Raw genomic sequence first — 27542 nt, 5'->3', positions numbered from 1 at the left:
TGCCTTTCATCTCACTATATGTCTTGTGTGTATTTATGTGATAAATAAACCTCTTGAATCCTTTCGTCAGATTAGGAACAAGTGTACAAATGCTGTAAGAAAATCAAAAACAGACTATTACCTTATTCTAGTTACAAATGCATATTCTAATCCTGCAACATTTTGGAATGCAGTAAATGTAAACAAAAACAAATCTTCCAATTCCCCTCCCACCCATATTTAATTCAACAACCATGAGATCTCTGATAAGAATGCCATCTGTCAGTTATTTAACCAGCATTTTGCTGAGACAGGACTTCTTTTTGGCAGACATATAACTGGGTCTCTTTCAGCTGCTGCAACTGATAGTCGGGGTCAAATGTCTCCTCATTGAAATTTTTCTCTCATCCCATTTACACTTGATGAGGTTTATCACGCAGTAGTAGCATTAGACAACTGGTGAAGATGGCCTGGAGCAGTGGTCACCAACCTTTTTAAGCCCAAGATCACTTTTTTTTTGGTGGAGGCAAGATCTACCTATTGAAGCGTTGAGAGAAAAAGTCAGCCAAGATTGTACTTTAAACTAAATTACTTTTATTTGCCTGTATTCTAATTACATGCAATGCTTTGGTCCAACATTAAAACGTCAAAGTAGAACTGTAATATGTACTTTTTCAGTCAGTGCTAAGTGCAGTCATCTTATGCAGCATCACTTTTCACATCAAAACAAAAGTAGAACTGTAATGTGGACCTTCTCCTATTAACATTGCCAAACATATTTACAATTAGCATTTTATAAAGTAGAACTGTAATATGTACTTTCTCAGTCAGTGCTAAGTGCAGTCCTCTTATGCAGCATCACTTTTCACATCAAAACAAAAGTAGAACTGTAATGTGGACTCATATTATTAACATTAGAACATGCTAATTGTAAATATGTTTGTCAAAGTAGAACTGTAATATGTACTTTCTCAGTCAGTGCTAAGTGCAGTAATCTTATGCAGCATCACTTTTCACATCAAAACAAAAGTAGAACTGTAATGTGGACTCTCAGGGAAAGATTTTATTTTTTTTTTATTTTTTTTCCGGGAAATATCTACAGGGAAGGTCTCAAAGATCGACCAGTCGATCGCGATCGACGGGTTGGTGAATGGTGACCACTGGCCTGGAGGCTTACTTGATCAAACTGGCTGCTCTAGTTATTACTGAGCAGTTGACTTGCATATTTAATATCTCTGTTGCCTCTGGTAAGCTTCCTCCTTGAGTGGAAATCGGCTAGCGTACTCCCACTACATAAGGGCGGTGAGAGAGTTAATTTAGTATAGACCCATCTCTGCCCTTTTTGGCAAAAGTATTGAGTCACTAGTAAACAATCAGTTCAAACATTTTCTTTCAATTAACTCAGTGCTTAGTAGGGGCAGGCACGTGCACACATAGAGGCCAAGGGGTGCTTGAGCACCTGCCTTTTTGAGCCTCATCAAAAAAGTGCCCCTTTTTATTTATTTTTTATTTTTTATTTTTTTTATCGTTACGCATATAGACTGCCCTTCCAACTGAAAAATGTCAGGATAGAATCAAAATATTAGGTAAAGAGGGAGAGATGCCCCATATTCCATTGCAGTTTGCACGGCCTCCTCAGCGTGCCTCTCCGTGGATCTATATATTTTATGCATAGCGTGGGTGGTGATGATGATGATGATAGAAACCGCTGTGGCGCATACAGTTGAATGCTGGTATTACACTCATTGAGGGACACGAAGAAGTCAAGTCCGATGGGATTTGGGAATCTCAAATACAAATCGGGATTGGAATAAAAAATGCATTTATATTAAACAATACAGAATATACAGCACTATTTGATCACCAAAACCCCCCAAAAAGCATAAAAAGGGGGCCCCCCACCCGAAAAGGGCCCTTAAAAATCGTGCTTGCGCGCTCAGATAATATATACACACAAGTGTAGTGCCCTTTTCAGCCTTTGAGCACCTGCCCCTCTAAAGTCCTGTGCACGTCCCTGAGTAGGGGTGTAACGATTCCACCTCACAACGATTCGATTCGATTACGATTCTTCAGGCAACGATTCAATGCATCATGAAATCTCTTCATTTGATCACGATTCGATTCGATACATTTTCTATCAGTTAATTCCCCAAAACATTTTGAATACACAAATGTGGCTGGGGGAACTGATTCACTCAGCATGAATGGACTATAGGTCAATAAAAACAATACACACAAAAAACCATTAAAAAAAATAATTTTTTAATTTTGATTAATTTAGATTATAATCGATTCTAACATATTCAAATCGATGCATCGAATCGAACACATTAGAATCGATGCATTTCGATTAATCGATGCATCGTTACATAGTGCTTAGTCCTCATCAGTCTGGTTTTAGAGGGTTAAAAGCCTAATTGTATTTTTTATTTAGTTAATAAATGTCTAGTTGTAATTCCTTATATACCTAATGTAGCGCATCTTCTTGAAGCAGATTCAGCTTTTTTTGCTCTGATTTGACTTCAGTTTAATTGCATTGTTATACTGTTCACATGTGTGGTGCCATCAGTCATATATAAGTAAAGATAAAGTTTGAATGACTTACTGAACTGGTTTAATTTCACACCACACTGCTTGTTTGTTATTTCAGCACCAGGCACTGTCCACCGACTTTTTTCATGTTGAGCAAGCGCTACATTGCACCTCGCTGCCTACCTGTTATTCACTCTCAACACGGATAAAACAAAGTATAATAAGCATTCTTTAGGTTGTGGTAGTTTCTCTATTTGGACATTATAGCTAACATCTAGCCTAGTTGGCCAGAATAATTTTTTATTTAATTCTTTTGAAAATAATCTGAGGGGCCAGATATTATTGCTGGCGGGCCAATTTCGGCCTGCGGGCCGCCTATTGCTGACCTGACTCTAGTGCATCTAGGTTTTGGCAGTAAAGACAATGGTGTAACGGTCAGGAGGACACAGGAATGGATTCCTGAACTGTATTCGTGGTCCAGCAGGATGTATTTGCACAGTTCAATATTCGGTACACATTCCTTTAGCGGTTGTTGAGAGTAAATTAGTTTGATTATGGCCCCTATGATGTCATCTATACCTGCATCACTGTACATATTAATACTATAACTCTTTTAGACTATCACAACTGCAAGCAGGCAGGCTACACAGTATATGACTATATACTGACGGACAATCTATATACTGAAAAGACACTTTTTATGCCACTGTGCATGGGAATTAATATGAAATGCTGATGTGAATGTCTCTTTCCTCTGAATACAAAAATACTATAACTGTACATGCATCTAATTGGCACTATTACTCAGTACAAATTTATATAATATAGACTCAGTTTAATCACCTGTACATTGTATATTACTATTGCACTTTACTGTTATTTTTGCACTCTGGTTGGATGCCAAACGTCTTTTTGTTGTACTGTACTGACGATACATTTTTATCTAAATCTAAATCTCATAGTTAAGCCCCGGGGGGGGGGGGTGTACAGGCATGGGCAGGGTAATAGAATGTAGTAAATACATGTAGGCAATAGAATGTAGGCAATAGAATTATAGTACAACTAAAAATAAGCAGTGTAATAAACGGTATAATTAACTCTGAATATGAGAATATGAGCAAGTAAACAGTGTAATCAAAGGTGCAGATGAGGGTCTGTATGCCCTATCTGTTATATTATATGTTATAATAAATAAGGTTGTCATGGGGCATAAGTAGGATGCGTCATTCACACACCACTCTATGTATAATAACATCTTGCTGGCAAAGAATTGTGGATTGTGTTCTCTGAGTTGTAATGGTTGCCCTGGCATTTCATGCTAGCCAAACATTTAGCTTAGGCTTTTGGCATTGTTTGTATCTTACATGCTGGTATGCTGGTAAACCCCATGCACAGCAGACAAACACATTCTGTTGAATAATAACATGTTATGTTTATTTAAATTGTTTAGCAAATACCCTGTTTTGTCTCTGTGCTCACACTTGGTTCATTGTAGAATCTCTGGCTGCCCAACCAGAACTGGGAGAGGCCAAAGCCTTTTCTGGAGGGGGGATCCGGAAGGTACCAAGTGTGGTACAGAGGGGGGTTTTCATAATGAGAAGGGAATAGACTTATGAAGTGCCCTAAACACCTTTAGTGTTTTGTGATGGTAGGTCAGTATGGAGTGATGTATCCATGTTGTACAGAATTATTTAAGGTGTAAAATAATGTCTGTATTGCTTAGGGGTGTAAAGGTACTCGTATCCGTACTAGGGGTGGGGAAAAAAATCGATACGTAGTAGTATCGCGATACTTTGCGTGGCGATACTGTATCGATACAGGGACGCCAAGTATTGATATTTAATTATTTATAAAAAAATTCGTTTTTTTCTTTTTTGTATAAGGAAGTTGCATTCAGATTGGAATATGACTGTAATACAAACAGTTCAGTTTGTCAGGTACATGCCACACAGATTAGTGTTTACATCTGTCTGCTTGAGAAAATACCATGTTCTGCAATAAAAATGATTGAAGTGAGATGAACAGACTGAACTTTATTTGATTAGATAAAACATGTTGACAAAGTTTTACTTTGCAGTTGAAAAAAGGTAATACATCTCAATATATTAGGGATGTCCGATATTATCGGCCTACCGATATTGGCATTAAAATGTGATATCGGAAAATATCGGTATCGGTTTTCAAACTTTTTTTAAAAACATTTCTATAACCTTTATTTACCCAGGCAAGCAAGTAAGAACAAATTCTGATTTTATTTATTGTCAAAAGTATGCATAATATAATGTTAATGTAATGTTAATTACCTGAAATTATTCAGTTTTTGGGGGGGGGGGGGGGAACCCTGCATATATCGGTATCGGTTGATATCGGTATCGGAAATTAAGAGTTGGACAATATCGGTATATCGGTTCGGTATCGGTAAAAAAGCCAATATCGAGCATCCCTACAATATGTCGCAATATTAATATCGCAATACTCACCATATCGCAATATAGTTAGTATCGCAATACTATCGTATCGTGAGGCCTCTGGTGATTCCCACCCCTAATCCATACCGAATCCGTTTCAGTGTGTACCGTACCGTACCGAACGGTTGTGTAGTGTACCGAACAAATACAACGGTATGTTAACCACTAACGACTGCCCACTGGGGGCTGTTTTCTTCACAATCTAATATAATTATTATTATATATATATTTTTTACAAGTCTATTATTAATTTCAATATAGAATATTTGTTAACAGCCCTACAAGTACAATTAGTTACGGCACACTACATCACCCGTGAGTGGAACATGGAAAGCCAAACTTTCCCCCCACTGTACCGAAAACCCGTACCGAACCGTGACTGTAAAACGTACCGAACAGTGGTTTTTGTGAACCATTACACCCCTAGTATTGCTTAATTGATTGATTGTAATTTTGGTTTGTCTCTGTAGGAGGAGCTTCCAGGATAAAGCCTGGGATAGAAGCTCCTCTCAGGGGGAAGAGAAAGTAGAAGGAGAAGTAGAAGCAGGCTTGGAAGAGAGACACAGCCTTGCTGGAACTAGTTCTCATAGCCAAGGGCCTAGTTGTTGTGTGATATTTAGTTTGTATGTAAAGTTGAATAGTTTTGTATTTTTGCTCTTATTTTCAAATGGAATTTCTTTATATGTAAATGCTATGTTATTGTAATTAGTTTGGCTGCAGCCTGTTTTTCCACTGGTGAACAAAAGGAGAAAATAAAAACAAACCACCGGGTGATGATGACCTTCCTCAGACTCTATTGTTCCACCGCTTGGCCACATCCTAACAATGGTCAATAACAAATAAATATACAGTGATATAAACAGTTACCATCCAACAATCTAAATATACCGTGATATACATTTTATATCCATACCCCCCCCCATATTGTATCACTTGTGCTATAAGCTTTGAATAAACCTTTTTTTTATTTAAATTTTCTTTATATATTTGTACAGAAAGACGACAGACACTGAAGTCAAACGCCTGATGGAAGAAGAAGCTGAGGACAAGGTGGAGGAGAGGAGGACAGAAGAGAGGGATGATAACATGGAAGGTCCTCCTACTAAAGAAAACACGGATGAGTCAGCAGAAGGGTGAGAACGTTCTTTCATCTCAAGATAATCTGTTGATATCCTAGAGTTCCATAGTAAGTACCTTTTTAATTCCTAAAGCACATTTTAAACAAAGTGATGGCACTATAAATAAAACACAGTAAAACATGGTAAAAAAGAAAGCAATACATATACGACAAATACGATTAAACAAGTACGTTTACAAGTAAATATACAACATGAAACCGAGTAGGTGTGAGATCAGACTATCCAGGCTAAAAAAGTCCAGTTTAAGAGCTAAAAGGCCTGGCAAACAGGTAGGTTTATAACCTGGTAAACAGGTAGGTTATTAACCTGGTAAACAGGTAGGTTTATAACCTGGTAAACAGGTAGGTTTATAACCTGGTAAACAGATAGGTTATTAACCTGGTAAACATGTAGGTTTATAACCTGGTAAACGGGTAGGTTTATAAGCTGGTAAACAGGTAGATTATTAACCTGGTAAACAGGTAGGTTTATAACCTGGTAAAGAGGCAGGTTTATAACCTGGTAAACATGTAGATTATTAACCTGGTAAACAGGTAGGTTATTAACCTGGTAAATAGGTAGGTTTTTAACCTGGTAAACAGGTAGGTTATTAACCTGGTAAACATGTAGGTTATTAACCTGGTAAACGGGTAGGTTTATAACCTGGTAAAGAGGCAGGTTTATAACCTGGTAAACAGGTAGGTTATTAACCTGGTAAACAGGTAGGTTTTTAACCTGGTAAACAGGTAGGTTATTAACCTGGTAAACATGTAGGTTTATAACCTGGTAAACAGGTAGGTTTATAACCTGGTAAACAGGTAGATTATTAACCTGGTAAACAGGTAGGTTTATAGCCTGATAAAGAGGCAGGTTTATAACCTGGTAAACATGTAGATTATTAACCTGGTAAACAGGTAGGTTATTAACCTGGTAAACATGTAGGTTATTAACCTGGTAAACGGGTAGGTTTATAACCTGGTAAAGAGGCAGGTTTATAACCTGGTAAACAGGTAGGTTATTAACCTGGTAAACAGGTAGGTTTTTAACCTGGTAAACAGGTAGGTTTATAACCTGGTAAACAGGTAGGTTATTAACCTGGTAAACATGTAGGTTTTTAACCTGGTAAACAGGTAGGTTATTAACCTGGTAAACATGTAGGTTATTAACCTGGTAAACGGGTAGGTTTATAACCTGGTAAAGAGGCAGGTTTATAACCTGGTAAACAGGTAGGTTATTAACCTGGTAAACGGGTAGGTTTTTAACCTGGTAAACAGGTAGGTTTATAACCTGGTAAACAGGTAGGTTATTAACCTGGTAAACATGTAGGTTTTTAACCTGGTAAACAGGTAGGTTTATAACCTGGTAAACAGGTAGGTTATTAACCTGGTAAACATGTAGGTTATTAACCTGGTAAACGGGTAGGTTTATAACCTGGTAAAGAGGCAGGTTTATAACCTGGTAAACAGGTAGGTTTATAACCTGGTAAAGAGGTAGTTATATAGTCGTACTGGCGAATCTTGTCTCGCTCTTTTGCCTATCGAGATATACCTCATCTCCAGTACCTACTGTACTACATGAACGAAAACAAAACACCCTTGCACTTGACCAGGCCCCGCCCCAGTGACCTCCCTATAAGTCACCAGGCGTGGTCACACTCGCCCTTCCTCTTTTTCGTTTTCCATCATGGCGGTTGCAATGCACCCTGTGTAACTAGCATTTATGAAGTGTAAAGAGAAATTGAACAATGCCGGAGATTTGCCAGCCCCTGGAATCTTCTCGGCATGTTCCAACGGCGCTCGTATGGGTTCTGCGGTCCTGCAGCTGGATGCATCTCGATGCATCTCTGCGTCGGGCCTGTACTGGGGTTTCCTCGTCTTGTTGACAGCAGACAGAGGGACGTCACGCGATGTGTAGCTATCGGGCTAACTCGCGTCCAGGTAGGATCTGCGCCACTAGGCATAACAATGCTGGCGTTGGTGATGCTGCTCGAGTTGTCCCGGGAGACAACCGAGTTGTGTATTGGCGCAAGGGGCAGGATATCTGGGTAAACGTTGTTGTTTTCCCGGTTATCCTGGAGCACGCGGCTAACGCTATGCTATTTGCTGGGTTACTGTTTCTATTTTGATTCCCCGCTGAGTAGGGATGACCCCCGGACCCCGGTTTTAAACGGGAACCGCTACTATATTAGAAAATACCGGAGTATTTATAAGCTCCAACGTCATCGGTACTGCTATCGATACTCTAGAGAAATTATTATTATTATTATTTAAAAGTTGCGAACTATCTCTCCTTTCTCTGTCTCTGCACGAGAAGCGAGCCGCAGCGAGTCATTATTACACACACACACCCCTCGCGAGTCGCTACACATACGGGTACTTCTTATTATACATACGGGTACTCCTTAGCGTTCCTCCTTAGTGCTGTCCCCGACGCCCGTGCTGAAGCGCGCTGCACACAGACGGCTCTGCCTCTGCATGCACTGAGTCGTGAGCGAAGCGTTCTAAAGTATGGATATACTTTACAAGGGTCAATGCCGACAACGCACGTTGCCACAAGTGCAACAAAACATTTGCCAGTAAGGGTGGCAATACGAGCAATCTATCAAAACATGTGTTGGCAAAACACGATATTAGTGTGCAGAAATGCGCCGTATTTGACTGCCTTGCGCGCACTGTTCCATCTGCATCCACGTCCACTGCAGCCGGTAAGCCAAGATACGGAGTTTCCTAGGCTAATAACGAATTATTACAAATAGGCTAATAAACAAAATAATTGTTTAGCTACAAATACTACAATCTAAAAACGTTTTATAGATCGTCAAGCTGAGGCGTCAGCCACCAATGTGTCCCAGGCCAGTGAGCCCACCACACATCCTCCCTCTACCTCCACCACCCAAAGTCCTTTCTCCCTAGCAGCTAGAGGAATGATGACAGAGGATAGGGTGAACGAGTGTCACAGGGCTGTGACAAAGTTTGTTGTCAAAGGCCTGCACCCATTCTCTACAGTGGAGTCCAAGGGCTTTAGGTAACAACTAATCATTCAGTGTATATCGTTTTTTTTATACATAGTTGTCTAACTTGTCTGTTGTTGTTGTTGTTGTTGTTGTTGTTGTTGTTGTTGTTGTTGTTGTTGTTGTTGTTATAAGTTATTATTGAAGCAGCTATTCCCACCACTCCACACAAATTTACAATAATTCAATCATTTCTAATCTTTACTGTAGGGAGATGACTAATACTCTCAACTGCAAATATACCCCTCCCTGCAGGAATGTCCTCAGTAACACACTGATTCCTGCCTGGTATAATGTTGAAAAGGCCAATGTTATCACATAGCTTAAAGATGTGCCAAAGTTAGCCTTTACATCGGATGGGTGGACCAGCTTAACTCAGGACCACTACTACTAAATAAAATAGAAAGTCACAAAATAGTTAATTTATCTGACTGCTTGTATTAATTGATAAAAAAGTAGCCATGTGCAGTAATATAGTTATATAAAAGAATAATAAAGCAATGTCGATTCTGTTCTTAATAATTTTTTTGCTAAATCAAAAAGAACCGATAAGAGTATCGATAAAGTACCGAACCGTTAAGCAGTATCGATAAGAGTAGTAGTATCGATAAAATCCTAACGATACCCATCCCTACCGCTGAGAGATGTCTTTTTAAAAGGTCTTCCCTCCTCTTAACCATTCATGCTGACGGTCAATCGGTGTCTACTGTTGGGAGTATTGCAGGGATTTGTTTATTTTTTTCATGGGTGAATGGGCTGAGGTCTAGGGCTGGTGTGCTTTTTGTGAATATTATGAATGGTATGCGGGACTGGTTTTCTCTGGTCCGCATCCCCTTAACGTTGTGTGTATGGGCTAGCCCATTCTACAGTGTATTGGTGGTGTTTTTAGTTCATTTATTCATTAACCCCTTCATGGGTGCACACCACAGTGGAGGTTGCTGGTTGCAACCACCACTGGTGCTCTGCTCCGTGTTTATGAAGCAGGTGGCATCAGTCTTTTTCCTCTGGCATGTTGAAACAGTGCCCCGCCCGGCCGACGCCATGAGGTGGGTCGGCCCGGCGGATGGCTGGTGGGCTGTTAAGCCTGTACCGCCACGGTATAGAATTAGCAGCGGTTAGTAACTTTGTTCGCATTGCTGTTTATTTCTGTCAAAAATGGTGTCTGGTGGCGGGGCCATGAGGGCCAGCCAACGTCGAAACATCGCGTGAGGTTGTTGACGTTATTAGCTTTGACCTAGCCGCAAGCTATAACCGCAGGGAGGGCTAGGATGCTGTCAATGTTTGTTTACAGACATCTTGGTTGGATTGGTCTCCCTTTGAGGGGGTGAGAAGTTAAAAAGAATGTTTCCCTCCTCACGGCTCCCCTCTCCGCAGAGGATCTTTGGTCTTCCGCTGGAGCGCGGGCGGTATTGGACCTAGGCCCCACACCGCCTCACGCCGCGCAGCCAAAGGTGAGAGCACGGCCTCGCCAGCGGCTGTGGCGAGGCCCTCAACCGGCGGCCATGTTTCCCCCACCGGAGGTACCCTGGGCGTTAAGTCAACAGGTGTCCACAAGGCTGACAGCCTTGGCGGCCGAGGGATCGGCCACATTGGATGAGCACGGCCTGAGAAACCGTCGCCATCCTGCCGTGTGCAGCCCGCTCTCCGATCACTCCCTCCCCCAACACCAGCGGAAAAGGGGCTCTGATTTGTTTTCCTTTGGCTGCGGGCCGCAGGCCTTCAATGAAGCGCATGCGGCCCCACATTTCGCTTCTCATGGGGACAGGGGCTGACACCCAGTTGATGGCTGAGCCTGGGTCTCTCCATGAGAATGTTGTGCTGTCAAGTGGCTCCCATACCATAAGCTGTGTTTGGTTGAGCCTGGTGTTACGTCTGTCAACTACAAGTGTTGTCAGCAGGGGGGCTCGAGACCTTTTTTGAGGCAAACAGTGCAGGCTTCCCCGACCTCGCCTTCGCCCGGCCGGGTATCACGTTGGTGCCACGTTGGTGCATGATTTGGGTGGTAGTAATATCACTGCAGGGCTACGGTGTGTAGGAACCCATGGGGGCCTCACACCTTGCATGTCCAGCTGCAGAACAACTCCTCAGCCTGTTCTGAGGGGTGTTCAGTGGGGGAGCTTTTGTCACCTAGTATGATGTCAGTTGAACACTGTCAGGTGGGGGCCTGGTTCTCCTCCATAGACCTGTAGTATGCGTATTCGCATCTCCCATCCTAGGGCTTACCTACGTTTCCTTTGCAGGGTTTAGCGTATGAGTACCAGAGGCTGCCGTTCGGTTTTTCTCTAGCTCCCTGCATCTTCACCAAGTGGGGGCCTCTGCGTCGTCAGGGGTTACGAAGTGTATTCTGCCCTGACGACGTTCTGGTCCTTGGCGGTCAAGGTGGATTGTCAGGTCTCATACCAGGCAGGTGGTGGAATTCCTCACCAGCCTGGGGTTTGCTGTAGACTGGAAGTAGAGTACTCCTCTTCCCAGTCAACGGGTGGAGTACTATGGGCATCCCTCTCAGATCGACACGCTCGGGAGGTTCCGTCCTAGGACGGTTACGGCGCTGTCCGTGATACGCCTGCTCGGTATGATGGCATCTGCTCATTCCGTGGTCCCTCTTGGCCTCCTCTTCACCTCATGAGGAGGATACGGAGGTGGTTTTTCCAGTATGGAAATAGACCCGGTGAGAGGCAAGTGGAAGCGGCTAAGGTTCCCGTGTCAGTACTGGGGGACCTCGCCCTCTGGGGAGGGCCTGGGGCCCTCACCAGGGGGGTCCCCATGGGCAGTAGGCTGTCACACGTCACGGTTTTCACCGACGCCTCCCTCACTGGGGACGCGTCGGGCCAACACAGTAGGGGGCAGCTGGCAAGACCATGCTGCCCGGTCTGCGCTACGTTCAATGTGTTGGTATTGAAGGCGGTCCTTCTGGTCCTCAAACGGTGTTTGATCAGGACGGACAATACGACGTCAGCGTCGTATATCGACAGACGGGGAGGAGTACGCTCCCCCCGTCTGCACCGGGCGGCTGGCTATGGGCGTTCTCCATCTGCGCATCCTGAGGGCTCTCCACATCCCCGGCAGGGTGAATGTGGGTACAGGTGTGATGTCGCGGGCGGTCCTCACCCTGACTAGTGGGGATTACGTCCGGACATAGTCAGGCAGGTCTGGGACCGATGCCGTGGCCGCCTGGGATTCTTTCCCCCATACATCTGTTAGGTCAGTTGTTGGGGCGGGTACGTTGAGGAGCGCAGGACCTTGATCCTGATTGCGCCGGACTGGGGTGCAGCTGTGTGGTTCCCGGTCCTGATCCAGCTCTTGGTAGCCCCGTCGTGGCCTGTTCCTTGGTCATCGCGGGCCCTCTCTCAAGCGCACGGTGTGTGGGGAGCTTTCACCCTAGACAATGTGAAGACCACACATTATGCATGTCCAGCCGCAGAGCAGGCCATCCCCAGCGGGCTAATCGCTTGGCTAAAATGGGACAATGCTCAGCGGGGGAGCCGCCTCATTCACCAGGAGTGATGACTGCCGTCCCCCCCCCGTTTCAGACCACCCCTTTCTGTCGGGGTCCCCCCTTTTGGGTGCAATTGCCCCGACCCCAGCCTCGTTGGCAGGGTCAGGGTTCGCAATGCATAGCGGGAGGGACCGGGTTACCTATCTACGCTTCTTAGCGGACCAGCGCCAGTTGGCTGCGAGGCCGCTTGGCGATTTTCACCACGTGTGGCTACAGAAGTGCCACGTGTCTGTGTGGATGGAGAGAACGTTGAGAGCGGGGCTCGTGTTGCAATTTGCACACCCCCACCCTCCGTTTTTTGGGTTCTGAAACACTATTATCAGAGTCCACGGCAGCGACAGCCCTGGCCGACGAGATTCAATCTCTGTTGGCGAAGCAGGCCATCGTTGCGGTCCCATGGGAGGACACAATGAGTGGTGTTTACTCCCGATATTTTCTGGTGCCCAAGAAAACGGGGGTATCAAACCCATACTGGACCTGTCCACGCTCAATCGCTTGATTGCGGTGAAAAGGTTTAGAATGTTGACCGTCAAACACCTGTTATGCGCTGTCAGAGTGGGAGACTGGTTCACCTCCATAGACCTCAAGGATGCGTATTTTCACATTCCGATCTTCCCTCCTCACAGGAAATACCTGCGCTTCCTGTTTCAGGGAATAGCGTATGAGTACCAGAGACTGCCATTCAGCTACTCTCTGGCCCCTCGCACTTTCACCAAGTGCTTGGAGACCGTGCTGGGACCTCTGCGTCGTCAGGGAATACAAATTCTATTCTACCTGGACGACATTCTGGTCCTCAGCCGGTCGGAGGAGGTCGCCAGGTCTCACACCAGGCAGGTGGTCGAACACCTCACCAGCCTCGGTTTTGCTGTGAACTGGGAGAAGAGTACTCCTCTTCCCAGCCAACAGGTGGAGTACTTGGGCTTGATTCTAAGCTCAAGGTCTATGAGGGCAACCCTCTCAGAGCGGCGTCGAGAGGATATTCTCGGTGCGCTCAGGGGGTTCCCTCCTGGCAGGACAGTTACGGCATGGTTCGTGATGCGCCTGCTCGGCCTGATGGCATCTGCTCACTCTGTGGTCCTGCTGGGCTCTTTATGAGGAGGATACAGGGGTGGTTTTTCAGTATGAAAATAGACCCTGTGAGAGGCAAGTGGAAGCGGCTGAAAGTCCCTGCTTCAGTGCTGGGGAACCTCGACCACTGGGGGGCGGGGGCCCTCACCGGCAGGGTCCCCATGGGCAGCAGGACATCGCACGTGACAGTCAGTGGAAACATTATGAAGAGGAAAGAGAAATTAAAGAACGTTGGACTACCGCCGGAATTCCCCCAGCCCCCGGGTTTTCCCCAGCGCGTCCGGATGGGATTTCGGCCCTACGCTGGACTTTCTTCAGATTCCCGCAGTGGACTGGTGAACGTCGCACGTTTTGCCCAGACATGGTAGAGTGGCACCCCGACCGGAAGCCGACGCCGAGGGGCGAGTCGGCCCGGCAGATGGCTGAGTGGGCTGATGAAGCTTATATCGCCGCAGTACAGAATCTAGCGCCAACAAATAACATTGCTCAGTTAGCTGCTTTTCTGTATAAAAATGGTGTCAGGCGGTGGGGTCTTGGGGCCGGTCGACGCCAAGACCCTCACTCAGGGTTTTGAGGTTATACAGCTTTTAACGCAGCCGCAAGCTATAACCTCAGGGAGGGGGATGACGCTTTCAACATTTATGCACAGATATCTGTGGTTGGAGCAGTCCCCCGTGGAGGAGGAGGGGGGAATTCCCCTCCTCAGGGCCGCCCTCTCCGTGGATGGACGCCGCCCCACACCGCACGACCAGAGGTGCGAGTATTGTCTCATCAGCGGCTGCTGCGAGACCCCCGACCAGTGGCCTTGTGACAACCTGGAAACAGAGAGACAGGCTCTCACGGTCCCGACAGACCCGGGCGGCTGTGGGACCGGGCGAATTAGATGGCCTCGGCTCCCCCCGGGGAGTAGACCGCCGCCATCTCAGTGTCTAGCAGGACATCGCACGTGACAGTCTTCTCCGACGCCTCCCTCACAGGATGGGTGGGGGACATGTCTGACCAAGGCGGTAGGAGGCAGCTGGCCTGCTCAGTCTGCCCTACATATCAATGTGTTGGAATTGAAGGCAGTGCTTTTAGTCCTCAAACGGCTCCGCCCTCATGTGGTGGGCGAGCACGTTCTAATCAGGATGGACAGCACGACATCAGCGTCATATATCAACAGACAGGAGGGAGTGCGCTCTCGCAATCTGCGCAGCCTGAGGGCTCTCCACATCCCCGGCAAGGAGAATGTGGGTGCAGATTTTATGTCATAGGGAGGTCCCCACCCAGACGAGTGGGGACTACATCGAGGCATAGTCAGACAGATCTGGAGCCAATTCAGGGAGGCCGTGGTGGACCTGTTTGCGAGCAGTCAGTCCTACCAGTGCCCCCTGTGGTTCTCAGTCAGTCGGAAGGACAACCCCCCTCTGGGAGTGGATGCTATCTATCTGATAGCCCAGCTGTTGGAGCGGGTACGTCAGGAGTGCAAGACTTTGATCCTGGTTGCGCCGGACAGGGGGTCAGCCGTGTGGTTCCCGGCCTTGATTCAACTCCTGGTGGCCCCGCCGTGGCCTGTCCCCTGGTCGCCAGGGGCGCTCTCTCAGGCACGCAGCACGTTGTTTCGGCCGCCTGTCCTGGGGCAGCCTCTAATGGCTTGGCTGCTGAGAGGTTACATTTAGAGGGGATGCGTCTTAACACTACTGTGATTAACACCATCCAGAACGTGTGCGCTCCGTCCACTATCGCGGTTTACGCAGGGAAGTGGCATATGTTTCAGGAGTGGTGTGAGACTGAGAGCCTGGACCCGGTAGCATGTCCCCTGAACTCTGTTCTGTCCATCCTCCAGTCTATCCTGGATAGGCTGTCGGCCTCGACAGTGAAGGTGTATACCGCGGCTATATCTTCTTGTCATGTGGGCTTTGAGGGCAGAACGCTGTTCAGCCACCCTCTCGTGAGACTGTTCTTGCTGGGTGCCTCAAGCCTGTTGAACGCGCTCTGTCCCCAAGCTGGGACCTCCAACTGGTCCTGGGGGGACTGTCCGTCCGCTGGCACACACAGGACCTCAGGGCTACCAGTCAACTGCTTGTCTGTTACGGTGACCTCAACACGGGTAAGGCGCTGTCCAAGCAACGCCTGTCACATTGGTTACATTTAGTCATTTAGCTGACGCTTTTATCCAAAGCGACTTACAAGTTCTGTACGACAAGACAGCAAGAAAGGTACAACTCTATCAGCTGAGTAACAATGTTTATCAAAGTGTTGCGTGTTACAGTGTAGGTTAGTTTATTAGGACAAGTGCATGACAGTAAGGTTAGTCACGGTTAGATTTTCTTTTTTTATCATTTCAGATAATGGTTGAAGAAGTGAGTCTTTAGTTGACGGCAAAAGGTTGGACGGGATTCGGCTGTCCTAACTGGGATGGGTAGTTCATTCCACCATTGTGGGGCAAGGACTGAGAATAGGCGGCTTCTCTTTGATGACCTTCCGGGAGCTTGGATAGGAGTAGGTCTGAGGCGGCCAGAAGATGCAGAGCGTAGGGGTCTTGAGGGTGTGTAGTTAGAGACCATTGACCGGAGGCAGGCGGGAGCGGTTCCCTTTGCCGCACGGTATGCTAGGTCGAGGGCCTTGAAGCGGATACGTGCAGCAATGGGGAGCCAGTGCAGGTCCCTAAGAAGTGGGGTGACATGGGCCGACTTCGGTAGGTTTGAGATCAGGCGGGCCGCTGCATTTTGAATGAGTTGAAGAGGCTTGGTGGCAGTGGCCGGGAGGCGTGTATCACTTCCGCAACGGATTTGATTTCTGGGGTTGGCCTGATTGGCCGCGACGGCCACGTGACACGCCGTGGCACGCCCCCGCGGCAGCCGCAGTGGCAAGCGCGCTGCTGCTGGAGTTCACTTCGGCTTTCACATCGCTGCTGTTTAATAATATTGTTGCGTTGGCGAAAGCAGGATGAGAGAGCGTAGATTTCAGTGTGTATCATTTAATCATTTAACATTTGAAAGGCATACATTGTTGTCATACAGAAGTACAGAATACTTTTATCCAAAATGCTTCTTACTGTTAGAGACTGTGCTAGACAAATGAATGACTAATTCGGTCAGAAATAGCGTAACTAATAACGTTAGTAAGCACTGCTTATATGCTTATTATGTCTGCGGGGTACAGTAAACGTTTCTCCCGGTACATTCTGAAGAGCACACCGCTGTATGTTGGAGAACCAGCGGTCTTCCGCTCCTCCTCACTCGAGTGAGAGCAAAGCCGTGCGAGGGGGGCGGCACCTCGGCACAGCTCAGCCCTGTGTGACGCGAGCAGGAAGGAGGAGATGGGAGTCCTTCCAATCGGAATATGTTGTTTCTTTACACATAATGTTGGATTATGAATATGTCTTTATAGCTATGCTGCCAGGCTGGTCCGCGACCCTCCGTGCTGCGATCACCAGCGGGGAGAATATGCTCACGCGAGCGGCATCGCTGAGCTCTCGCGTCCGCTGGAGCAAACCAGAGACTGTTTTATTATGGGGCTTATGCCGAGAAGCAGTAACACAACATTGCAACTGTTGTGTTACTGCTTTCTGACCGAATTAGTCATTCATTTGTAGCTATAAAGACATATTCATAATCCAACATATGTGTAAAGAATATGCGTGAGGAAGGCTGTGCTTCTCTGGCCTCAGCTCTGGGCTCCAACCCCTCCCACCTGATAGAGCTGGACCTGAGCTTCAATCACCCAGGAGACTTGGGAACAAAGCTGCTCTCCGATAGACTGAACGACCCGAATTGTACACTGGAGAAACTCAAGTTAGTGCAGTGCACATACTGTTATGCATGGGGAATTATTACTTTGAGCAATATTATTAATCTAGTTACTTTCATAGCCACGCTGAAGGTCCCTGGTTCAACATCTGTTCTTCTCTCTCCACAGTTTGGACCATGATGAGGAGCACTGGATCAACCCACAGCTGCTGAAGAAATGTAAGGATTTGACATGTTTGATCATTTTACTCATCAACATTTTTTATTGTTTTGACAGAACAATGGTGGACCGTATAAAGAGCAGCTACACACATGATCATTTTGGTGGCATGTTGCTGCGCTAGTGCTTGATAATAGGCTTGTTTGAGATGACTGATTGCTCACCGCGAAAATAGCAACACGTTCTCATCAGAAAACGTAAATAAAGTACTAATTTACCACAGGAAAAAAGGTACATGTACATTATGTTATAACCACAAGTAATAAAATAAGTATCGGCGAAAGTCCATAACAAACAACTCGACCAGGAGTCGAACAAACAATGATTATGATCACGGGCGAGTTCTCTCACCACTAGACACCCACGCTGATACAAACACAGCAATACTATGATGAAGATTCATTTGAACCTTTAACGGTTATGCTTAAGATAGAAAATTAGTGTAAAGGTTATGGTTAATTTAAGTTAATAGTGTGGTTATGTTTTTGAATTTTTTATTTTATTCGATTTTATTAGGAAAAAGTATCATACAGGGCTCGAAATTAACTTTTTTACTTGGTAGCACTGGTGCTCCCAACTTCAAAAGGTTTGGAGCACCAGCTAAAATTTAGGAGCACCAGCAAAGATTTAGGACCACCCACCAAAATGTAAGGAGCACCAACAATATAAAATTATATGTAATCAGGGCCTGGAATTAACTTTTTGACTCACCGGCCAGTGGTAGATGGGGAAAATCTACCCGCCAAGTATATTTCTTACCGGCCCAAGAAAAAACACATTTTTGTGTCACATATATATATCAAATGTAAAGACTAACTCAAAAGATAACACACATATACTGTACATATGACACATATAACGATATATAATAATAATAATAATAATAATAATAATAATAATAATAATAATAATAATAATAATAATAATAATGCAGGACCTCTTTAGGGGTCTTTATTCGGCATGCAACGAACTGGACATGCAATGGGAGCGGCACACACACACTGGGATACACACACACACACACACATGCATTGTCTTTTTCTCAGTCGCCGATGCGATTGAGTCTCTGCACTTGACCCATCCCGTCTATGTGTACATGTAAGTAAGTACCGATAACTTAATATAACGTTCAGAAACAGCAGCAGTCTTTCAAGTGTATTTAAAGGTATGTGCTTGTTTGTCAGGTATATGTACAGAGATCAGTACAGTACAGGTAGTGCAGGAATACTTGCATGATTGACGGCCTTTATGGTGGTTGTATTCCATTGGATGTCCTTTTCTGTACAGTTGCACATTGCTGTACTCCACCCAGTAGGTATGGGAGTTTTCCGTTATTTGTCATGTTTTCAAACTCTCTTTGGGTGTTTGCAATTCATGGGAAGTATCTAATATCTTGGTACAGTGGGCAGGTTGTTAGAAAGTGTAGCTCTGACATGGCTGTTAGCCTATAGCCACAGAGGTTCTTGAGGAGAGGCGCCGATTTAATCCGGGATACAGAGATGCAGCCAATGTGACAATGGCTCTGTTCATGGTCACGAATGGATTCCAGCTTCATTGATTTACTACCGATGACAAACGTGTTGTTTCTGTTTTTCCTTTTGACATACTTGCGGCACACAGAACAACTCATCACTACAGCCCAGCGTCATACTGTAGCCAGTCTCTTGAAACACCGCTATCTCCAAACTACCACTCCTCTCGAAACTTTCTTTTGTTAGGTGGTCTCGCTCTCGCTGCCGCGGTGGGTTTTATTTTTAGCGGTCGGCTTACTCCTTCCATAGTTCCACATATTTGTAACCCATTTAACGTTATAGCAGCCAACGCTAGCTCCTTACAGTGCAAGCAGGCGCCACGGGCAGTCAGGACAGAAGAGTAGCGGATGTGACGTCGGTAAACAAGCCACAAATTAGGCCTGTCGTAAGACCAAAACACACCACAGTTTTAATTATTTTACATTACTATTTTGTTACCCGCCACATGGCGGACAGCAGTGGTGCGTTATTGAAATCAACTGGGATTGCACGCACCTAATGGCGCCACGTGCATGCGCGCTCCTGGCGCGTGCGCGCGATCCCGCGAATGCGCATTTAATGTCCCCTCGCTTGAGCACAGACTACAGACAGTGCCTAATTGCCTCTACGAATGGAATGTAACACATGTCATTCACAACAAGTTAGGTGTGAATGTATCTGAGAACGTATTTAACACACCTGACGACCGGCGCTATTGATATGCAAATAGCGAGTACTTATCTGGGCTTGCACGTAGTGCACCCCCGTCCCATGAAGAACGCATGCCTGGCGGACAGACCACGAAAGGGAGTGATTGAAGGCTAATCTTAACTAATCTAAAATCAGCATTAAAGGTAAGAACGTCAAGCTCATGTTTGATTGGTTAGAATGGTCACTGTCAACTCACAAGGCACATACTGAGTGTACAAACTAGCAAATGTACAGAGAAAGGGACGTTCGGGGAGGGGGGGAGGAGGTCGCACCAGAACAATTATTTGCACTCGCACAAATGCTCCCAATTATTATCTTAGTCTGACATAATCGTAATAGTCTTGTTGTGATTTGTTCTTTTGAACCTGATAAGGGCTCTGTCTCTACTCCTGATGGACTCCAATATCTCCTGAGTAATTTAGTTTGGCAGTGTTCTGCTTTACCCCAATGTGTTTAATTGGAGCCAGTAAATCCAGCACTGATAGAAATGTCTCTTTAAAGAGATTCCATGCCTCATCTTCGTCTTTACTGCTCAGTATGTCAATCCAATTTATCTCACTCAGTGATTCAATAAAGTGGTCTTTTGAATAGTGTTTCATTGTCCTTGTTTTTACATAATCCCTTTGAGCGTGGGGAGCTTTAGTGCGTTTGCGGGTACAATATAACCATATGCTCACTGAGGCCATAGGCTAACACTCCTGACTGGCTAATCTTCTCTGAATCAGATACCACGATTGATTGATTGATTGATTGAAAACTTTATTAACAGATTGCAGAATGGGTACAATACAGTACAGCTCAATACACACAATTGTTAAGGGGATGCAGACCAGAGAAAGACTTTCGTCTTGTTTCCACCAGGGTCCCCCATTTTCAATTCATCAGGACATATATGACATACATGACATACAGATAGTCAGTACTGCTACATCTATACATTTATGACATACCAGATTTGCAAATACAGTACTGTTTGTGATACAGAAGGAGTCAAGAAAAGGGAGTATATACATTTGACGTAGAAACTGTACATTGGAGGAGGTTGGGTGGGGGGGGTTGGGTACACTGGGATATTGACAACCATACTGGGTAATTTACATTGGAGGTGGTTGGGGGGGGGGGGGGGGGCACACTGTATAAGCAAGCAAAACTGTACATTGAGGGGGGGGAGACTCTGTACAAACAAACAAAATTGTACATTGGACTATTGACAAAACCATACTAGGTAAATGACTGTACATTGGAGGGGGTTGGGTTAGGATATTTACAGGGGCCAGTGTTGAATTGCAGTCTCCCGTAGGTGTCTCTTGAGAGAGGTTTTGAAAGTGGGTAGTGATCCACATTCCTTTACAGCTTTGGGTAGGGCGTTCCACATTGATGTGGCATAATTGCGAAACGTGTTTAGTCCCTTATTTGAGCCGAATCTGGGTTTAACATGATTTGTGGAGCTCCCTCTGGTGTTGTGATCGTGGTATTCACTGACCTTTGGGAAGTATTTTGCCATGTACATGGGTACCTTGGTCGTGTAGTGTATCTTGTAGACCAGGCCCATTGCAAGTTGCTGTACTCTGTCATCTACTCTAAGCCATCCTAGGTTGTCAAAGTGGGCAGGGGTGAGGTGGGTTCTAGGAGTAAGGTCAAGCAGTAGTCTGACCAGTTTGTTTTGAGATGTTTGTAATTTTGTTTTTAGCGCCTTTGAGGTGCTTTGGTACCATGAGGTGCAAGCATAGTCGTAGTACCCCTGAATGAGTGCTCCTGCCAGAGTCTTCAGGGTATTCTTGTTTACCAGAGAGGAGATCCGGTACAAGAATCGAGTTCGTTGGTTGACTTTTTTTATTACATTGGATGCCATTTTGTCACAGGAGAGATTAGCCTCTAGGATGGAACCCAGGTAGGTAATTTCATCTTTCCTTGTGACAATATTGTCACCCACTGTAACTGAGAAGCCGTCGGTCTTGCTGAGTTTGTTATTTGAACCGAAGAGAATGGACTCTGTTTTGCCCATGTGTAATGATAGTTTGTTATCAGCGAGCCATATGCAGATTCTGCCTAGTTCCGAGCTGAGGGTTTTTTCAACCTGTAACTTGTTCTTGTCAGAGACCAGCAGGGCTGAGTCGTCCGCAAACAGGAACAAGTTGCAGTCACAAGCTGACGACATGTCATTTGCATAAATTAGGAACAGTAGCGGTCCTAGTATGCTTCCTTGTGGAACACCACAGCTCACTGTGAGGGGGGGGGATAGGGTACCGTTTACCTCCACCATCTGTTCCCTCCCCTCAAGGTAGGATTGCATCCAGCTCACTGATAGACTATCAAAACCAATTGCTTTTAGCTTGTCAATCAGAATGGAGTGATTGACCGTGTCAAAGGCCTTTTGTAGGTCCAGCATGACCATGCCGCAGTATTTGCCTGCGTCCACCTCTTGTTTGATGTGGTCATTCAAATAGAGAAGGCATGTGTCAGTGGAGTGGGATGTTCTGAAGCCAGATTGGAATTCGTAGATTAGATTTTTTTCCGCTAGGTACTTTTCGACCTGTTCGTAGACTATTTTTTCCATGACTTTCGAGATGGAGGTGAGAATAGAAACAGGGCGGTAGTTGCCTGGGTCTAATTTGCTGCCCTTTTTGTGCAGAGGGGTCACCCTCGCAATTTTGAAGTCCTTGGGGACGTGTCCCTGTTTTATGGAGAGGTTTATTATGTGTGTGATGATTGGGGTGATGGCGGCTGCTGAGTCTCTGAGGAATTTGGAGGGGATGTTGTCATGGCCAGTGGCCTTGTTAGGTTGGAGGGCGCTCAGTTTGTTGAGTACCTCATCTGTTGTTACCATTTCCAGCTTGAAGTCGTCCTTGCGGACCCCTAGGTTTTTGTAGTAAGCTACTATGTGTTCTACCCCATAAAGCCCTGAGTGGGAGGGTAGTTTGTTTACCAGTGTTGTGGCTATGTTTGTGAAGAAAATGTTTAAGTAATTGGCTACATCCAGCTTGTCTGTGATGAGCGTGTTGTCCGTTTTTATGTTTATGTTTGAGAATCTGGTTTTAAGTTTTTTACTGCATCCTAGTTGATTATTGAGTAATTTCCAAAGTTCACGTGGTTTGTTTTTGTTTTCCTCAGTTTTGTCATTGATGAAATTCTTTTTTGCAGTTTTGATCATGGAGTTTACGTCGTTTCTTAGTCTGTTTCTTTCTAGTTTGAGTTCAGTCACGTGGGCCGATCAGATCTAAAGTTGTTCTACTGCTGACACAAATACGCGTTGGTTCTTTTATCAGTTAGGATTAGGGTTAAGTTATAGTTAGTTTAAGGTAACAGTGTGGTTAAGGTAACAGTGTGGTTAGGGTTAAGGTTAGTTTAAGGTAACAGTGTGGTTAAGGTTAGTTTAAGGTAACAGTGTGGTTAGGGTTATGGTTAGTTTACAGTGACAGTGTGGTTAAGGTTAGGGTTTGGGTGAGGCTATCAGAAAAGTGTGTCTCTGTAGTCTTGAGGTAAAGGCATGCGAGTGTCCAGGGTTCATCTTAGTTTCCCGTTGTTCATCTTAGTCTGAAGCCTAGTAAGCCTGATATCTCCCTTAGTCTGAAGCCTAGTAAGCCTGATATCTCCCTTAGTCTGAAGCCTAGTAAGACTAATATCTCCCTTAGTCTGAAGCCTAGTAATCCTGATATCTCCCTTAGTCTGAAGCCTAGTAAGACTAATATCTCCCTTAGTCTGAAGCCTAGTAAGACTAATATCTCCCTTAGTCTGAAGCCTAGTAATCCTGATATCTCCCTTAGTCTGAAGCCTAGTAAGACTAATATCTCCCTTAGTCTGAAGCCTAGTAAGCCTGATATCTCCCTTAGTCTGAAGCCTAGTAATCCTGATATCTCCCTTAGTCTGAAGCCTAGTAAGACTAATATCTCCCTTAGTCTGAAGCCTAATCCTGATATCTCCCTTAGTCTGAAGCCTAGTAAGACTAATATCTCCCTTAGTCTGAAGCCTAGTAAGACTAATATCTCCCTTAGTCTGAAGCCTAGTAAGACTAATATCTCCCTTAGTCTGAAGCCTAGTAAGCCTGATATCTCCCTTAGTCTGAAGCCTAGTAAGCCTGATATCTCCCTTAGTCTGAAGCCTAGTAATCCTGATATCCCTTAGTCTGAAGCCTAGTAAGACTAATATCTCCCTTAGTCTGAAGCCTAATCCTGATATCTCCCTTAGTCTGAAGCCTAGTAAGACTAATATATCCCTTAGTCTGAAGCCTAGTAAGCCTGATATCTCCCTTAGTCTGAAGCCTAGTAATCCTGATATCTCCCTTAGTCTGAAGCCTAGTAAGACTAATATCTCCCTTAGTCTGAAGCCTAGTAAGCCTGATATATCCCTTAGTCTGAAGCCTAATCCTGATATCTCCCTTAGTCTGAAGCCTAGTAAGACTAATATCTCCCTTAGTCTGAAGCCTAGTAAGACTAATATCTCCCTTAGTCTGAAGCCTAGTAAGACTAATATCTCCCTTGGCCTGAAGCCTAATCCTGATATCTCCCTTAGTCTGAAGCCTAGTACGACTAATATCTCCCTTAGTCTGAAGCCTAGTAAGCCTGATGGCTCCCTTAGTCTGAAGCCTAGTAAGACGCATATCTCCCATTAGTCTGAAGCCTAGTAAGACTAATATTTCCCTTAGTCTGAAGCCTAATCCTGATATCTCCCTTAGTCTGAAGCCTAGTAAGACTAATATCTCCCTTAGTCTGAAGCCTAGTAAGCCTGATATCTCCCTTAGTCTGAAGCCTAGTAAGACTAATATCTCCCTTAGTCTGAAGCCTAGTAAGCCTAATATCTCCCTTAGTCTGAAGCCTAGTAAGACTAATATCTCCCTTAGTCTGAAGCCTAGTAAGACTAATATCTCCCTTAGTCTGAAGCCTAGTAAGACTAATATCTCCCTTAGTCTGAAGCCTAATCCTGATATCTCCCTTAGTCTGAAGCCTAGTAAGACTAATATCTCCCTTAGTCTGAAGCCTAGTAAGCCTAATATTTCCCTTAGTCTGAAGCCTAGTAAGACTAATATCTCTGGTTAATAACATCTGGTTGATGTGCGGTTTCCCATGTGGGGGACCAGGTTCAGATCCATGTTGTTACACACAGACCCACAGCATCTGTATGAAGTGTAATATTTCTATCTGATTTAACAGGATTAAAAAAGTAGAGTTTTAGTCACCAAACATGTGTGTGAGCTTGTAAACTTGTGTGGATGAAAACACACAGACTCAAACACTGGATGCTTCACACACACACACACACACACACACACACACACACACACACACACACACACACGCACACGCAAAGAGACTCTCACACCGGATGCTTCACACACACACGCACACACACACACACACACACACACACACACACACACACACACACGCAAAGAGACTCTCACACCGGAAGCTACCCACATAGACACACCAGATGCTTCACACACACACACACACACACACACACACACACACACACACACACACACACACACACACACACACACACACACACACACACAGAGACACAGACACAGACACAGACACACACAGACACACGCCACACACACACACACACTTTGTTACATGTCTGGCTGTGTGATGTCAACTTGTCAGCATGAAATAACCGCACCAGGATAGCTTAGCAAGTAGATAATCAGACGTTGTCGCTTTTGGAATTTACTCCACACCCATTTATTATTAAAAACATTGAATCAGGGCTATGAAATTACAATGCCTGGTCATACAGCATTCATTCAATGTACATAATCAACAAATAGTTTTTCACAGACACAAGCCACATCGTTGAGAAGCATCCAGCTGCACAGCCGGAGAGCAAGGCTCCCAGGGCCGCGCTTTGGGGGCCGCGCTGTGAGGTCCGCGCTGTGGTTGGAGTATTGCGGCTTGGTCTCTGTGCACGAGACTGTGAGGAACGTGCGAAAACAATCGAAAGTAAGTAACGTTAGTGCATAACTAACACTTTAATAACTAAAAAGGAATATAAATATAGGAGAATTTGACAACCAAATTAACTATGATGGCGCAAGGGATTGAGATATAATAATTATTGTGTCTAATGGCACTGACTTCAACGACCGTAGCCTAAGTATTAACCTGCAAAACTAATCGTTAGTCCAACATTAGTTTAACGTTCTGTTATATTTCAATTGCCTTACTTACTTACTGCCTAAATATATGGTAACGGTATACTCTTGCTATACAGTATGTGGATATGATAAGTAAATGTATGATAAGATATGATGAAGTAAATAAGGAATGGTGAATATTACATGTATGTGTATACTGGATATTAACAGCAGTATTATAGGCATACAGCAGTATTGTACAGCAGTATTGTACAGCCAGCAATATTATACATTATTATACATGACTATTCTATGCAAGTAGGCTATGTCTAAGCTATTTTACAGTATTATACACGACCTATGTGCAATATGCATAAGACTATGAGCTATATGTGGGTATGTCCGGTTGTCTTGTGGTCAAAGTTATGTATGTGGAATCGTATAAGAATGTTCAATTTGACCAATTAGGCCCTTTCTTTTTCTAGATGCATATCACCATTAAAAATGGTGAATCTTGATGCACCACATGCTGCCAGCACTTTCATTGCCCTTTCTGCAATACATCCTTATTCAAACGAACAAGGTTGAGAGGTCCATTTTAAGCAGGCAGTTTCCTATGAAGGTAAAGTTGGCCAACATTCTCTGGGAAATGCAAATGGCTTTACAGTAGAGACCATTAGAGAAATTAATCAAAACGAACCCTTCTGTGATGTCTGTGGCAGGTAATAGGTATATGATTCAGATGTTGTAGCATATTCAATTGACAAATGATCTCTCTCTCTCTCTCTCTCTCTCTCTCTCTCTCTCTCTCTCTCTCTCTCTCTCTCTCTCTCTCTCTCTCTCTCTCTCTCTCTCTCTCTCTCTCTCTCTCTCTCTCTCTCTCTCTCTCTCAGGGGAAGGAGTCCAGCTGGCACTGCATAGCTGTTCCTCCATCCATCCACCTATCTATTCTTCCCTACCTCCTTGTCAATAAAAAAATATAAACAAATAAAGCCGTTCCGTCCTCTGAGCTTTTAAAATTGACAAACTGGTTTAGGCAACTTAGATCACAAGTCAGTTTTGGGAAAGTTATGTGAACACAGAAGAGCTTGTGATAACGGCTGCAGTGGCTACTTTTGTGTTATATTGTTAAGATATTGTGTGAGCAAATAAAAATACATTTTATGAAGTATAGTTAATATAACTATATATTAATTTGAATGTAATGTATTAATGTATACTAACTATACATAATATTTTTAATTAATGTATAGTTAATTTACTCATACAGTATGCACATCCTCTGGCCTGTTTGTAGAACTTCCCTGTGTTGTTGACAAAGCTAAACCCTATTGATATGAAGTCGAATGGGAACATGAGAGGATTCAAGATTCAATATTGTTTATTGTCATGTGCACAGTTAAACAGACAGTTTGCCATACAATGAAAATCTTACTTTGCTAGTCTCTGTTCAGTATTGCACTACTGAGTTATTTGCTGCTATGTTTCAATATAATAATAATAAGAAGAAGAAGAATTATAATTAATACTTTTGAGTTTTTATTTGTTAGCATGGAAAAGCAAAGAAACGTGATTGTCAGTTGTGTATACAGAGCTCCAGATTCAGCATTGAAGGACTG

The 27542-nt window shown here is 44.6% G+C and overlaps 1 protein-coding gene and 1 long non-coding RNA gene across 3 annotated transcripts in view; both read left to right on the top strand.

The window, feature by feature from the left end:
* The window catches only part of LOC311231506, a 38581-nt gene extending 11584 nt beyond the window's left edge, over positions 1-26997 (top strand). For both annotated transcript variants that reach the window (XR_014619878.1, XR_014619879.1), the window contains 5 exons: positions 5975-6112; positions 17572-17621; positions 25628-25789; positions 26409-26545; positions 26817-26997. This is a non-coding gene — a long non-coding RNA (uncharacterized lncRNA). The remainder of the gene's footprint in view (positions 1-5974; positions 6113-17571; positions 17622-25627; positions 25790-26408; positions 26546-26816) is intronic.
* The window catches only part of LOC311232096 (uncharacterized protein), a 123234-nt gene that overhangs the window by 81313 nt on the left and 14379 nt on the right, over positions 1-27542 (top strand). The gene's annotated exons all lie outside the window — the stretch shown is intronic.

Source organism: Notolepis coatsorum (assembly GCF_963971535.1).
Source record: "Notolepis coatsorum genome assembly, chromosome: 7".
In the NCBI taxonomy this organism is placed as follows: domain Eukaryota; kingdom Metazoa; phylum Chordata; class Actinopteri; order Aulopiformes; family Paralepididae; genus Notolepis; species Notolepis coatsorum.
The sequence above is the reverse complement of the archived record's forward strand: the minus strand, read 5'-3'. Positions and strand labels throughout refer to the sequence as shown.